The sequence below is a fragment of the Heterocephalus glaber genome, unplaced genomic scaffold (assembly GCF_053883595.1).
Source record: "Heterocephalus glaber isolate CG9 unplaced genomic scaffold, H.glaber_assembly_v1.0 deba00001600, whole genome shotgun sequence".
In the NCBI taxonomy this organism is placed as follows: domain Eukaryota; kingdom Metazoa; phylum Chordata; class Mammalia; order Rodentia; family Bathyergidae; genus Heterocephalus; species Heterocephalus glaber.
Window position 1 is genome coordinate 2233221 of NW_028258372.1, and position 12550 is coordinate 2245770.

At 47.7% G+C, this 12550-nt stretch overlaps 1 pseudogene; it reads right to left on the reverse strand.

Annotated features, from left to right (window-relative positions):
* Positions 1–5498: 5498 nt before the first annotated feature.
* LOC101709978 (small ribosomal subunit protein eS1 pseudogene) lies at positions 5499–6307 on the reverse strand (annotated as a pseudogene).
* Between the last annotated feature and the right edge of the window lie 6243 nt (positions 6308–12550).

Here is a 12550-nt window from a genome sequence, read left to right on the forward strand (position 1 = left end):
CGTAAGTGTTCTTTCCAGCACTCTTCACAGTTGTGATTTCAAACTAACTTGTGAATTGTTTGCTGAGTGTTTCTTTCTACCTAGACATGTCCAACATGCAGCTTGAGCAGGTTGAACATGCCTGTGTCATAATAAAAATTATTTAAAAATGAAGGAAGTGTTGTTATTTATATACATGTTATATATTTTGCACATGGTGCAATACACTTCCTCTGTATTCAATGTGACCCAAGCAACCCAAAAGGTTGGACACCCGTGCCATACACATTCAACTGCTTTCAAGATGGGAAGCTCACCAGGGCCAAGAGTTTGTCCCTCCTCTCTCTCCCTGTCCCTCTGGCTCCCATCTCCTTTATTTCTTGCACACCACATCCCCAGAGTCTGGCATAGAGAAGATATTTAGTGGATGCTTAGTAATAGTTTTCTAACTCGTTAGATAAGGGATTGAGAGAGATAGAGGAATGAAAAATGATTCAGATTTAGACCTTATTTCAATGTTAGAGGTATGTTGTCTTTTACAAATATTCATAGGAAAGTTAGAAAGAGGGGCTGCTTAGGAGACAAGATTATTTGTTCACTTTTAAATTGTTGTATTTGAAAGATGAGGAGGATTATCCAGGTGAAGCAATTCAGCAGACAGTTGAAAATAGGAAACTCAGGGCCAGGGATTTAGCTCAGTGGCACTACGCCTACCTCGAAAGTGCAAGGTCCTGAGTTCAATCCCCAGTACAAAAAAAAAATTAAAAAAAAATAGGAAACTCAAAGTGGGTTGAGACAGGCCTCGGGAGACACCCGTGTTTTAAGCAGGACCCAAGATGATCCAATCACGGGAATGAAGTGAGTTAGAGTTGGAAGCCACTTGGTGTTCTAATCCCTCCAAGACAAGGAAGGAAGGCTTTCCAGGAAGAAGGTGGGTAGTGGCTGCATGAATCTCATCAGGAAGATCAGCTAGGATAAACCCAAGACAGCGGTGACATCTGGCAGTTGGAGGGACAGCAGACGTGTCTGACTTCTTCACAGACCCCCACCGTTAAGGGGAACAACTCGTGCTCCTCGCCAGGCCATGCAGGGTCGTGCGTCAGAGAACTTCCCATGACAAATGTGTCCCGGTGACAAGCAGTTTCTGATGACTGCCTAGAGAAAGAGCCAGGCTGGGTGCTGTGGAAGAATTGTCAATATAAGGGAAGGCAAGAAATAGTTTGGGAGAAACTACATATGAAACAGCAAAGAACCACAGAAAAAGCAGAGCCAGAAGTGATCAGCGTGGCTGTAGAGCTCATTGTTCTGGGCCAGGCACTGGGATCTGGAGAGGGGAGAAGGAGGTGGGGTGAACAGGTCTCTGCCTAAAGGTGGAACGAGTCTACGGCTGGGTCCTCAGCTGGAGTAGTGAGCTCAGGGGCTGGAAGAGCCAAAGTGGGGAAAGAAGGCTACCTTTGAGCTGTTTACACCAGTGCCAACACAAGCGTAAGGACTGCCCTCTGTGGGCCAGCAAAATCTTCCCAACTGCAGTGAGCTCGTAGAGCCCAAAGACAGAAGAGGTTACAGAAGTGATCCAAAGCCATTCACTGAGCTTATGCGTGGAGGCAGCTACCCCTCCTTAGAGGCTTGGAGGATTTTTTTTGTTTCTTCCACACTATTTTTCTGAGCTTGGAGTAGAAATATCCTTCTGTGTCATGATCACACCATTGGTTAGGAAAAAAAAATTGCCACCAAAATAAGAAAAAGAGAAATCCTCACCATTTGTGATTCTCATAGGAGGGACCTTTTCAAAACCAGGCAATGTCTGGACACTCACCTTTTTAGACTAGGAGGAAGGAAGAGCTCACCAGAATTAACCCACTCTATCCCCCACAGACACGAGGCGGAGACAAACAGCCTCCCCAGATGCCCCGTCATCTTGTGTCATCTTTGTCATGAGACCAGGAATGGTGTCCCTCAAAGACACATGTGACTCAAGATCTGCTCCAATGGCAATTTCAAAGAATCAGGTTGAACCTTGTCTTTCTTCATACCCCTTGTTTACAGACCCCTGTTTTATGAGCCACTTTAATTTTAATATTGGACTTGGATTAAGTGGCCTCTAAGATACCCTACAAGCCTAAAAGACTTCCAAGGCTGTGGGCTTGACTAATGGACTCTCTCAGAATGCAGAACCCTGGTAGCTTGTTTACTCCATCACAGAAACCCTCCCAAACAGGAGCAATGGGCCTTCCATGCATAGGCAGAGCATGGTTATAAGGAAGTGGCTTCCTAATGTTCTACAAAGAGCTGCTATTTCCTTGGGATAAAACAGCGGGAAACATGTGCACAGAGTCTGGGGATCACAGGTCCAGGCAGATATTTAGAGGACCAAGGGAGAGCCCTGTCACTATGATGTTCCAAAGTGACTGCCCTGAGTTTAATGCAGTATTTTGTATGCTGCCATGGATTAAAAATCTATTAATAAATACAAGTTTGCCGAAAAGCCCCGGGGACTTGGAAGCAGTGGAATTGGGCCAATATTCCCTAGATTGGCAAGGCTGCTGGCACCCAAGGGGTCTGTAACATCCGTGAGAGGGATGTGCTATGGCAGCTGCTGCCTGCAGTAACCATGCCATCAAAGGGGCGGGCTCATGAGTTTTGAAGAAACAACACATGACGTTTCTGTTCACTCTGGCTCAGTGACTAACTTTTGGAAGTTCTCTGCTATCGTTTGGAAGTTTTAGTCCATAAAACCAAAGGGCAGTAGTAGGAAAGGTCTACCATGGAGAAGCAAAAAACAATGTAGCCTTAGTACCTCGACATACTCATCTCAACTGGTCTCTGAAGAAGGCACTAATTAGGTGTGCACTTGTTTCCATTCTTCAAACTTTCTGAACAGTGCATAGCAAATACTCAAGGACAAACAGCACAGTTGCACTCTGGTGATGAGCACCTGGGAGACAGGTACAAAGAGTAGTTTCTTCAGGCATCGTTTGCCTGTGGCTCAGGTGTGCAGGTTGCTGTAGGTGGTGTGAATGATGCACTTTGTTAAAACTTATCACTGTATCCAAGAACAGTCTAGATCCCCTTATCAGGGACGGAAACCAGGAAGAAGTTTTGCTCTTATGTACCATGTGGCACTTCCTGATCCCTTTATTTTTAAAATTTCTTCCCCGAGAGTACAGCAAAATATTTGGCAATGGCCAACCATAATATAGGGAACCTGAGGCTCTCTCGCTGTGTTAACGGGTTTTCACGGCCTCTCCATTTTACAGAGGAAGCAGGAGCAGGGGGAGGCCACACACAAGAGAGAAGATCTTACACACATGGTCCTTCAGCCCTGTCCCAGCCCCCACCAGCCTTCCCCTCTCCGTTCCACAGACTACTCCTGACCTTGTGCTATGTTCTCCCCCAAACTGGTGCTTCAAGTTTATTTTAACCCAGTTTCACCTAGATACAAATGCTACTGGGAATTAAACCCTATTTCTAGACATGACAACTTGAGTTTTTCTTGTTGTCCAAATCTGGAAAGTAAAGCTCAGTGGGGATACAGCAGGTAGCAGTTCTGGGCTTGCTTTGGATTAAGTTTTCCCCAATCTCGTATAAGAAGGTGACTCTGAGTTTACTTCCAGGACCCAAACAAGTCCAAGGTGCTAAGGATTCACCTTCCCACCTACTTCTGGGTAAGCTTCACAATGCCACACTGAGGTCTGAGATGTGAATATGAATACCAACATGGTATCGAAGCCCCACTAGATCCTCAGATCCCACCAGGGTGAAAGTGGACTGGTGCCCCCTCTCTGGGGGTGAGAACTGTGAGCTGGGTGTGTGAAGGTGCCTGATGCGGTGCTTCTCCAGCCTTCGTCTCCCTGTCAGCTCCTGGAAAGGGCTGGGGACGCTGCTAGTGCACAGTGACACATTGCCTTACTGTGGCAAAGAGAATGCCTAATGGGAAATGACTTCAGCTTACTGTATCTTCTAGCAATCCTGTGATGCCATCCCAAAACAAAAAGCACATGACTACTCGTAAGTCCTCTGCACGTGAAAGGGAAATTGGATTCTGCTCAGAAGATCAGGCTGCAAAGCTAATCGCCCTGATCCAATAACATGGCCCCGCAGAGTGACATCATCAGGCCCGGGACAGGGAGAGCAAGAGGAGAAGGAGGAGGAGGAGAAGGAGGAGGAGGGCGAGGAGGGGACTGAGCAGCTGCCCCGCTCTGCAGATACTCAAGCCAATGAAAAATTCATGAGGAGATGTTTTATAGCCAATGTCTAATATCACTGCTGGGTCACAGGCTCGTCTGAGCCAATCAATAGTATTCATCATCCTAAAAGGAACTAGTGATTGTATGCTTATGAGAACCGGGAGGTTTTCCAAGCCAGGACCAGTTTCTGGTTACTTGATATGTGTCACTCTTAAAAATATAGAACTTGTTTTGAAAATGGAACCCAAGACCTTTTAAAAAATTACAGAAGGGGAGGAGGAGATGTCCTTTTCACATCAAGGGGAGAGAAATCTTGGAATTGTTTTTAAAGTGGACCCCAAAACTAATTTTAAAATCAAATCAAGTTTGCTTTGGAAAACGTTTGAATTCTCATTTTTAAAGTCAACCAAGGGGTATTTTTCAAATAAAAACATTTTGTTGCTGTTTCGATCTTTTGTGGTTATTTTTTTGTATGTGATTTCTTTTACTGAGCTCAGAGTTTTTAAAAATAACATGTCAGTGTCTGGGTAAAGTCCTCCACATGAAAATGAAAGTGAATGAGAGTGAAATCCTAAAAATAAAAAAAGGATATGGAGTCAATTTTATCATTATCTATCACTAGGAACCAGGTTGGTTTGGTTTTAAAAAGCTTCTAAGATTATAGAGGCTTTGACTTGAGTCTGAGGGCTCTCTTTCTGCTCAGTGATTTAGAGGCAGAGAAGGGTAGAGATGGTAAGATGAGCCTTAGAGTTGTGTGCTCAGAAATCTGTAGAGAATTTCAGGGGAAACCACACACCAGCCTGGTGAGTTGGGAAAAGCTTTGAGAAAACTAGGACTTTCACTTGTCTTTTCCAGGCATGGTTAAGATAGGGCCTTCCTGGAAGCCTTTAAAGCACATCCTACTGAGCCATCTCTCCTACCCCCACCAAAATTATTTCTGAATAATGAAGTGAACATCATTGTTACAGGAGCAATAGCCTCGTGGGACAGGAGACATGAATTCTCAGGCCTTAACCATGACCTGCTCCCCACCAAACATGAAGCCTTCTCTTCTTCATCCTCCTTTGCTAACAATGTCTGCAATGAACCTCTCCTTATCTGCCTACTCTCACTGTAAGGTCCAGAGGCCCTGTAACAGCCACTGATCCATACCTTACTCTAGGAGGAACTGACCCAATGGGAAGTTACCAGCCCCAGGCCCACCCTAGTCTCATTAGCAGAGCTGTGGCTCTTTTAGCTCCTCAACCTAATGCCCCTTCCATATTTTCTCCCTTACTTACTTACTTTCTTTTTTTTTCTTAGCCATCACAAATAGGATTTTATTTATCACTATTAAAAATCTGGATCTTGGACAAGTGGTTCATATCTATCAGCTCATTCAACTGTAGCTCCCATCTCATCTCCAGTAGCTTTTCCAGAGTTGCTCCCTTCACCATGAAGCTCCATGAGTTCTCCCAATTCAAACTTGGGCTTCTTCAGCACTTTCACTTTTCTGACGAAGACATCATGAAGAGGATAAATAGACTGACAAGGCTTTTCTATGTTTTTCCCAGTGCTGTCTGGAATCAATTTATTTACCACTTCCTACAAGTCATTTGTCTGCATCTCTCGGGTCATGATTTCCATCATCTTCCGGATTTCGTAGACCTGTTGGTGCTGAGCATAAGAGGTTTTCTGTATCTGATTGTTCCATTTTTTAGTAAAACCAACACAGAACCAAGAAACCAAATAATCATTAGTAGTCTTGACATCAACATGAGCTTCAATCATGGTCTGCCATTTCTTGAACCTGGAACACATTTTGTCATGTGTGAGACCCACACCAAGGAAGTTAGTCAGGCAGTTTTTGCCCCGAACAACTGTAGTAATTAGCTTGAATTTTCTAAAGGCAATGTCATTGTTCTGCAGATCAGCAAGGCTCACTTCAAACACATGACCTTTGAGCCCATCAAGTGCAATTTTGGTTCCTTGAGTTCTGGTGACTGGTGTTTCTCCTATATTTCTTATGTTGAACATAGTCGCTGCCTTCACATCCTATCAGTTTTTGTTGTTGTTGTTGTTTTTAGAAAATGGATCGACCACTTTCTCTTGGCTCTCTTTTTGCCACCTTTCGTAAAGTGCTTGTTCTTGTCAACTGCCATGGTGCTGCTCAGAGAGCCAAAAGGTTCTCCTTACTTTATAATTGTATAATAAGTCTGTCTTTCGTCTTACTGATGATGTTCTGGAATCCTTTTTCTAGGATGAAAGTTGATGAACCTACTTTATGGTGCAGGAGCAATTTGGGGCCTCTGTCTGTTCTTTGGGAGACTTTCTTGGACCTGTCTGGTAATTCCCTGCCTTGTGATTTCCATATGAGCTGAGCGAAAGAACCCTGGTCTGATTTGTAACATCAAGGGCTCACAAACGAAGAGCATGGACAATCCATTTGTGGAGTAGCAAGACAAGAGAGGAGGAGGGTGAGCCTGTGCTAGGGAGAGGTTCATCTTTCCCTAGGGGAGAGGATCGGGATCAGATGTCTTGAATCTTCGTAAGCCCAAAAGATTGCTTTTCATGGCTGTAAAAGTGAGGCAGGATCATTGTGCTTGAAAACCACAAAACATACAGCAAAGTGAAAATAAGAAAATAAAAATCACTCATGAGCTTTGTGTCCAGAAAAATCCACTTAATAAGAAAGTATGTTTTCCTCTAGTCTAACAAATAAACAACACACACACATATATGTCTCTACTAAGGTAGTGTGTTAGTGTATATAGTTTTATGTTCTGAGTTTTCAATGTTTATTTATTTCATAACCATTTTCATATCTCAAAGTGGTCAGATTTCATATTTTATGGCCTAGTTAGTGCTCATGACAGGAATGTGTCATTAGAAAAATGTGTCATTTTCAAGCCCCAGGGCTTTATTCATGCAGAATTTTAGCCTGGTCTGCTGACACTCTCATCTGTCCTTGAACCTTTGTTTGACTCTGTGATTCCAACACTACCTGCCCCGAAGGTGCCCTGACTCCCACTGGAATGAATCATTCTGGGGAGCAGAGTGCATGAGTCAGGGTTCTGGGGCTCTGCAGGCTGATGAGCCTAGAGCAGCACTTCCCACGTGTGACCTGGGGAAGATCCCCACTTCGTCCTCTGTCTCCTTACCTATAAAAGGGGATAACACCCCCAACCTTAGCATGTTCCTGTAAGGATGGAGTAGAAGGTGTGTGTGTTAGTTTCTCCTTTCTGTCCTTTTTTGGTTTTCTGGTTTCTCTCCAAAGAAGCTATAGAGAAATGGCTAAGAGCTTGAGTGGACTCAAACATATAGCCAGTCTTCCCGTGCCTCAGTTTCTTTGTCTGTGTTATGGGGATAACAGACCCCATGTCTGCACCCACAAGCTTTTAGGGAAGATAAGATCAGATGTTGACATAAGACACGAGTAGGAGCAGAGTAAATGTTGGCTCTTCTTCCTTTACAGTCTTAGGGGGCCTTTCATGGGTGTTGTTTTACTCTCCAGCCTTTGGAGAATACAGAGTTGTGGGTTACAGAGATTTGGCCTTGGGGTCTAGTCTGGTCCCTTGCCTGTTCCTCTCTGGCACTCTTCCCCTGCTCTGCTTTCCTGCCGCCATGTCCTGAGCAGCTTTACTCTCCCACATCCTTCAGCCGTAATGTTCCCTTGTTGAAGCCCCCTGACTGTGGACCAAACTTCTCCAAACTGTGACTTCACAGTGGACAGGACTCTCCCTGGCTGGCTGCCTCTTGGAGTCTGTCTGGCACACATGAAGCAACCTCAGGCCTGGACTTGTTCCCCACTGGCCACACCCCCAGAGGGCCCTGGTCACCCAGACTTCCTGTAGCCCCTGCTCAATGGAGGACCCTTCTGGGCAGTGGCCTGAAGCTGGGGAGGCCTCTTTCACCACAGCTTAGCATGAGGTATTGGACCAACAAAGGAGGAAATATGGCCGTCTGAACTGAGCTCTCCCCCCTGAGAGGGGCCTCAGCACCTTCATTCCTCTTGGGCCTCATCCCTTACATGGGGGTGTGTGCTGGGCGCCTCTTCCTGAGAGAGAAGTGGCAGTGTCCTGGCTCTGCTGTACCGGGAAGGCTCACACCGAGGGGGATAGTTCTCCCTCAGCAACCAGGACTCGCTCGCCATCTTGGAGGGGGTCTGCCCTGCCATGTGGTCGTCTAGCAGTGGTTTTCGATCTGTGTGCCTTGGATCAGCAGTATCAGCATCTCTGGCACCACATTTGAATTGAAGATGCTCGGCAGCCCCACATCAAAGACAAGGTCCAAGATGGCCCCCCAAAGAGGAGATGGAGATCTCAACTCACCCCACCCCCAGAGCAGGCTCTCAACTAGACACAGGAGGGCATTTCAGGACACGTCAGTGAGGGGCTCAGTGTCATTAGGCAGAAGAACACACACGGAAGGGAATGCTGGTGCTCGTAGGGTCATGGTCGGGGCTGGGATATTTATGTGTTCTTGGGGTTGGAGACCTGTGGAATTCATGAATCTATAGAAAGGGGGCTTAATTTACGAGGGAAAAGTTGTGACCCATTATACAGGTGGAGGGCAAGGAAGGGCCCAGTTTATAGGCCTATTGTATCTGGAAGGCTCTTATTTCGAGTTCTCTGGAAGGGAAAAACAGCACTATAATCTTGGATAACTTTGCACCCTGAAGCTGCAGCTTTCTTAACTACAATTTCTAAATTATGATTTTCCTCGTCTCTTTTTTTTTTTCTTTGCCAAAGTGGTGATTGAACCCAGGGCCTTCACACTGAGCTACATCCCCAGCCCTTTTTCAATTTTGAGATAGATTCTCACTAAGTCACTAAGTTGCTCAGGCTGGGCTTGAACTTGCGATCCTCCTGCCTCTGCGTCTTAGAATTGTGGGATCACAGGTGTGCGCCACCACTCCTGGCTGCCTTTCTACTCTACTTCTCCTGTCTTACCTCACCCAGACCTGTGCCTTCCCCTGTGGTGAGGCCCCAGCAGCTGATGTAGTCATGAGCCCTGCTAATAACAACTCAGATGTGCTGTCCAGTGCAGAACCAAAGCACAGGAATGGGCAGAGAAGATAGGATGGGAGGAGAGAGGTGAGGGGAGGAAATCCGAGGCCGCCTCTTTCTCAGGCCTTTCTGAGGACTGGCTGCGTTGTCTCACATCCCTGAGGCACGGGGAAGAGAGAAGGCTTGGCTGTGGCTCCTGAAGGAGGGGGATTCTTGGCAGTCACAGGTGGGCCAGTTCTCAGAGAGTTTGCATGCTGCCTACTACTGTGTTTGTTAAATGGAGGAAAAATGAACCCCTATGACAGCCTCCGGCCCTCGCAGGCCAGGCGGGGCCAGGGTCTGCAGGACAAGGGGTGGAGGGAGAGACAGGGTTCAGGACACCGAGCTCCAGAACCCACCGGGTTCCAGTCCCGTCTCTGCCACCAAGCAGCCGGACAAGGACCTCCCAGGGACTCTCCGCCCGCCTCAGGGCTGGCTCTGTCCACATGCAGGACAACTGCAGCTCTGCCCCAGTGGCGCCCAGCTCCAGAGGGTGATGGAGGCAGAGGCTGGGACCTGGCGGGCGGGGAGGGCAGGGGAGGCGAGGCCACTGATTCCACTCGCCAGGGGCTGGGCTGGCACCAGGCACTGCCCCGGTGGACTGCCCAGCGCCACCTCTGGCCTGCCCAGCTGAGAGGCCTGGCACGGATCTAACCAGGGAACCCAGACAGAGTGAGGCTGGGACAGCCAGGAAGCCGGGCGGGGCGGCTGCCTTCCCCCTAGGGCAATACCCAGGCGCTTTAGAGTCTCCCCGGCTGGGGCTGGAGGTGACCCACCCTTGAGGAGCTCCTGCAGCTCCTGCTGGTGTCCCAGGGTCATGAGGCCTCTGGTCACCGCCGCTGCACCCAGCACAGCTTGCTAGGCCTATGGCGACAGCCCGAGGTCCCCAGGCCAGGCGGGCGCTTTGGGGATAGCGGGTCACCCCTGCGCACAGTCCTTCTGCTCGACCTGGCTCTCGCTCTGGAGCTTCCGGGCTGCCAGGTCCTGCCCTCGAATGGCTCAGTTTCCCCTAACCAGGAACGGACTCTGTGTTCCTTGTTACCCAGCCAAGCCTGTTTTCCCACTCAGGTCTCAGGCACCGAGCCTCCTGTCCCTGTGTCGAATGTAGAAGAAAGTGTCCTTCCCAGCCCCAGTGTTTGTTTTTGTTTGTTTTTGCAGGACTGGGGGTTGAGCCCAGGGCCTTTGCACTGAGTTACAGCCAAAGCCCTTTATTAATTTTTTACATTTCAAAACGGGCTGGGCTCAAACAAGATCCTCTTGCCTCAGCCCTCTCAGAGCACTGGGATTACAGACTCGCGTCACCATACCTAGCCCAGGCCTGTTGTTTTATAAATGACTACTGGGAAAACTTCCATTAGTTTTAAATTGCTGGTTTGCCTTGATGGTTCATCATAATCATTCCTTTATTTTTTCTTTTTTAAAAATTAATTTTATTGGTACAATTTAGGTATGCATAACGATCCCATTCATTGTATTTGTACCTGTATATAATATATCTTGATTCTTCTTTTTTCCCCAACTCCCTCCCTCCCTTCCCTTCAACAATTCTCCCTCTCCTTTAAATCTGTAATCAGTTTTTGAGTACAAAATACTTTCAAAGACGCAATGTCATTTTCTCTTTCCAAACTGCTGGGAAAGTTTTCTTCAGATTCTCTTCTTAGTCATCCCAAACCCCAGTCCTCCCCCACCCCAAGCTCAGCCCCCTCTTTGTAAGCTGTCTGTCTGGACTACACCCTGCCTGGGCTGGGGCCTCCTGGCTGGGGTCTCCCAGGCTTCCTGGGTACAACCGAAGGTTCTTTGTGTATCCTTTGGCGCACACCTCTAATCCCAGCACTCGGGAGCATGAGACAGGAGGTTCTCCAAGAGTTCAAGGCCAGCCTTGGCTACATAGTAAGTTCAAGGCCAGCCTGGGCTGCATAGCAAGACCCTGTCTCAAAAACCAAACTAACACACCCAGTTCTCCTTTTCTTTGACAGTTTGCATGCTTATTTACAGCTTGCCCCGTATTAAAAACCACGCTGGCAGAGAGTCTATAATAACATGGGAAGATAGTTGTGTTTATTGAAAACTGTATCTGTGTAGATTCGATCTGTATCTGTATCTCCATATACTACAATTAAGACTCAGGACAAAGCCTGTGTGTGAAACAATGGCTGGAAATAACTCATTACTTCTTGCCTCCCAGCCCAAGCACACCTTTCTCCCAATTCTCTCATCTCAGTTGGGATCCACCCAGTTCCCCAAGCCAGAATCCCAGGCTTCATCACCTCAGCCTCCGCAGGTCCCTTCCTCCCAGCCCTCAGGCAGCTGTGCTTCTCCAGGCCCTGCTGCTGCCACCCATGTTCCGTCCCCTCCACCTCCCACCCAAGTTCTGCAAATCCTTAAAGCCAGTAGCAAAACAAAACAAAATCTTGCAACACACCCTGCATAGATTAAAGGTTCTAATTATGTCCCAGTGCCCTTAGGAAACTGTGATTCCTTTCCAAGTCTGGCTCCTGTGCACTCCTCCGGCCCCCTATCTCGCTTTTCCAGCCTCTGCCCCTGGCTGATTTGCTACTGCAAAATCACTTAAATCGCTGGCTGGCCAGGGCCCCACACCTTCCTTCTCCCTCCAGGCCCTGCGGAGGCACTTTGCATCCTGGCCTGGACTAACTTCTACGGACCCTTCAGGCCTCAGGCTCAGCAACATGAAGGAAATAAGGCCAACACAAAAATGTGAAGTTGCAAAAATGTGCAGCTGAAGCTGGGCGTGGTGGTACATGCCTGGGAGCCCAGTACTCTGGGAGGCTGATGCAGGAGGACCCCAAATTCAAATCCCACCTGGACAAAGACTAGGGATTATAGCTCAGTGTGGAGGCCCTGGATTCAATTCCTGGGACAAAAAGAAAAAGTCAGCTGAGTGGCGATGATGTGCCTTCATTGTAAATTAATAGAACTTAGTCCGATCATCCAGCGGGAGGCAGCTTTGGCCCGGTGCACTGATGGCTGTAGGTGAGCCTCTGGCAGGACGACTTGGTACAGATTCCTCCAGTCAGTATTTCCATCTTTCATCTCTATTTATTCAACAAACAGCTCTAAAAAGTAACATCCCTGTCCTCCTGCCTGTGGTCGGGCCAGGCCCCAGGCTCAGTGGGGGATCAGGGCTGATGCTGCTTGGGTAGTACCTTGAAGAGGGAGACAGAGCATCTGGAGTAGGAGTTTCCCAGCAGAACAACAGGTGAATTGGTGTTAACAAACAGGTACGCGGGGCACAGGAGAGATCGATCGGGACAGGGACACAAGGGGGTGGCTCTTTTCCAAAGAGGAAATCAGGGGTGCAAAGGCTCAGAGATCTTGCACACGGAGGGTCCAGAGTTC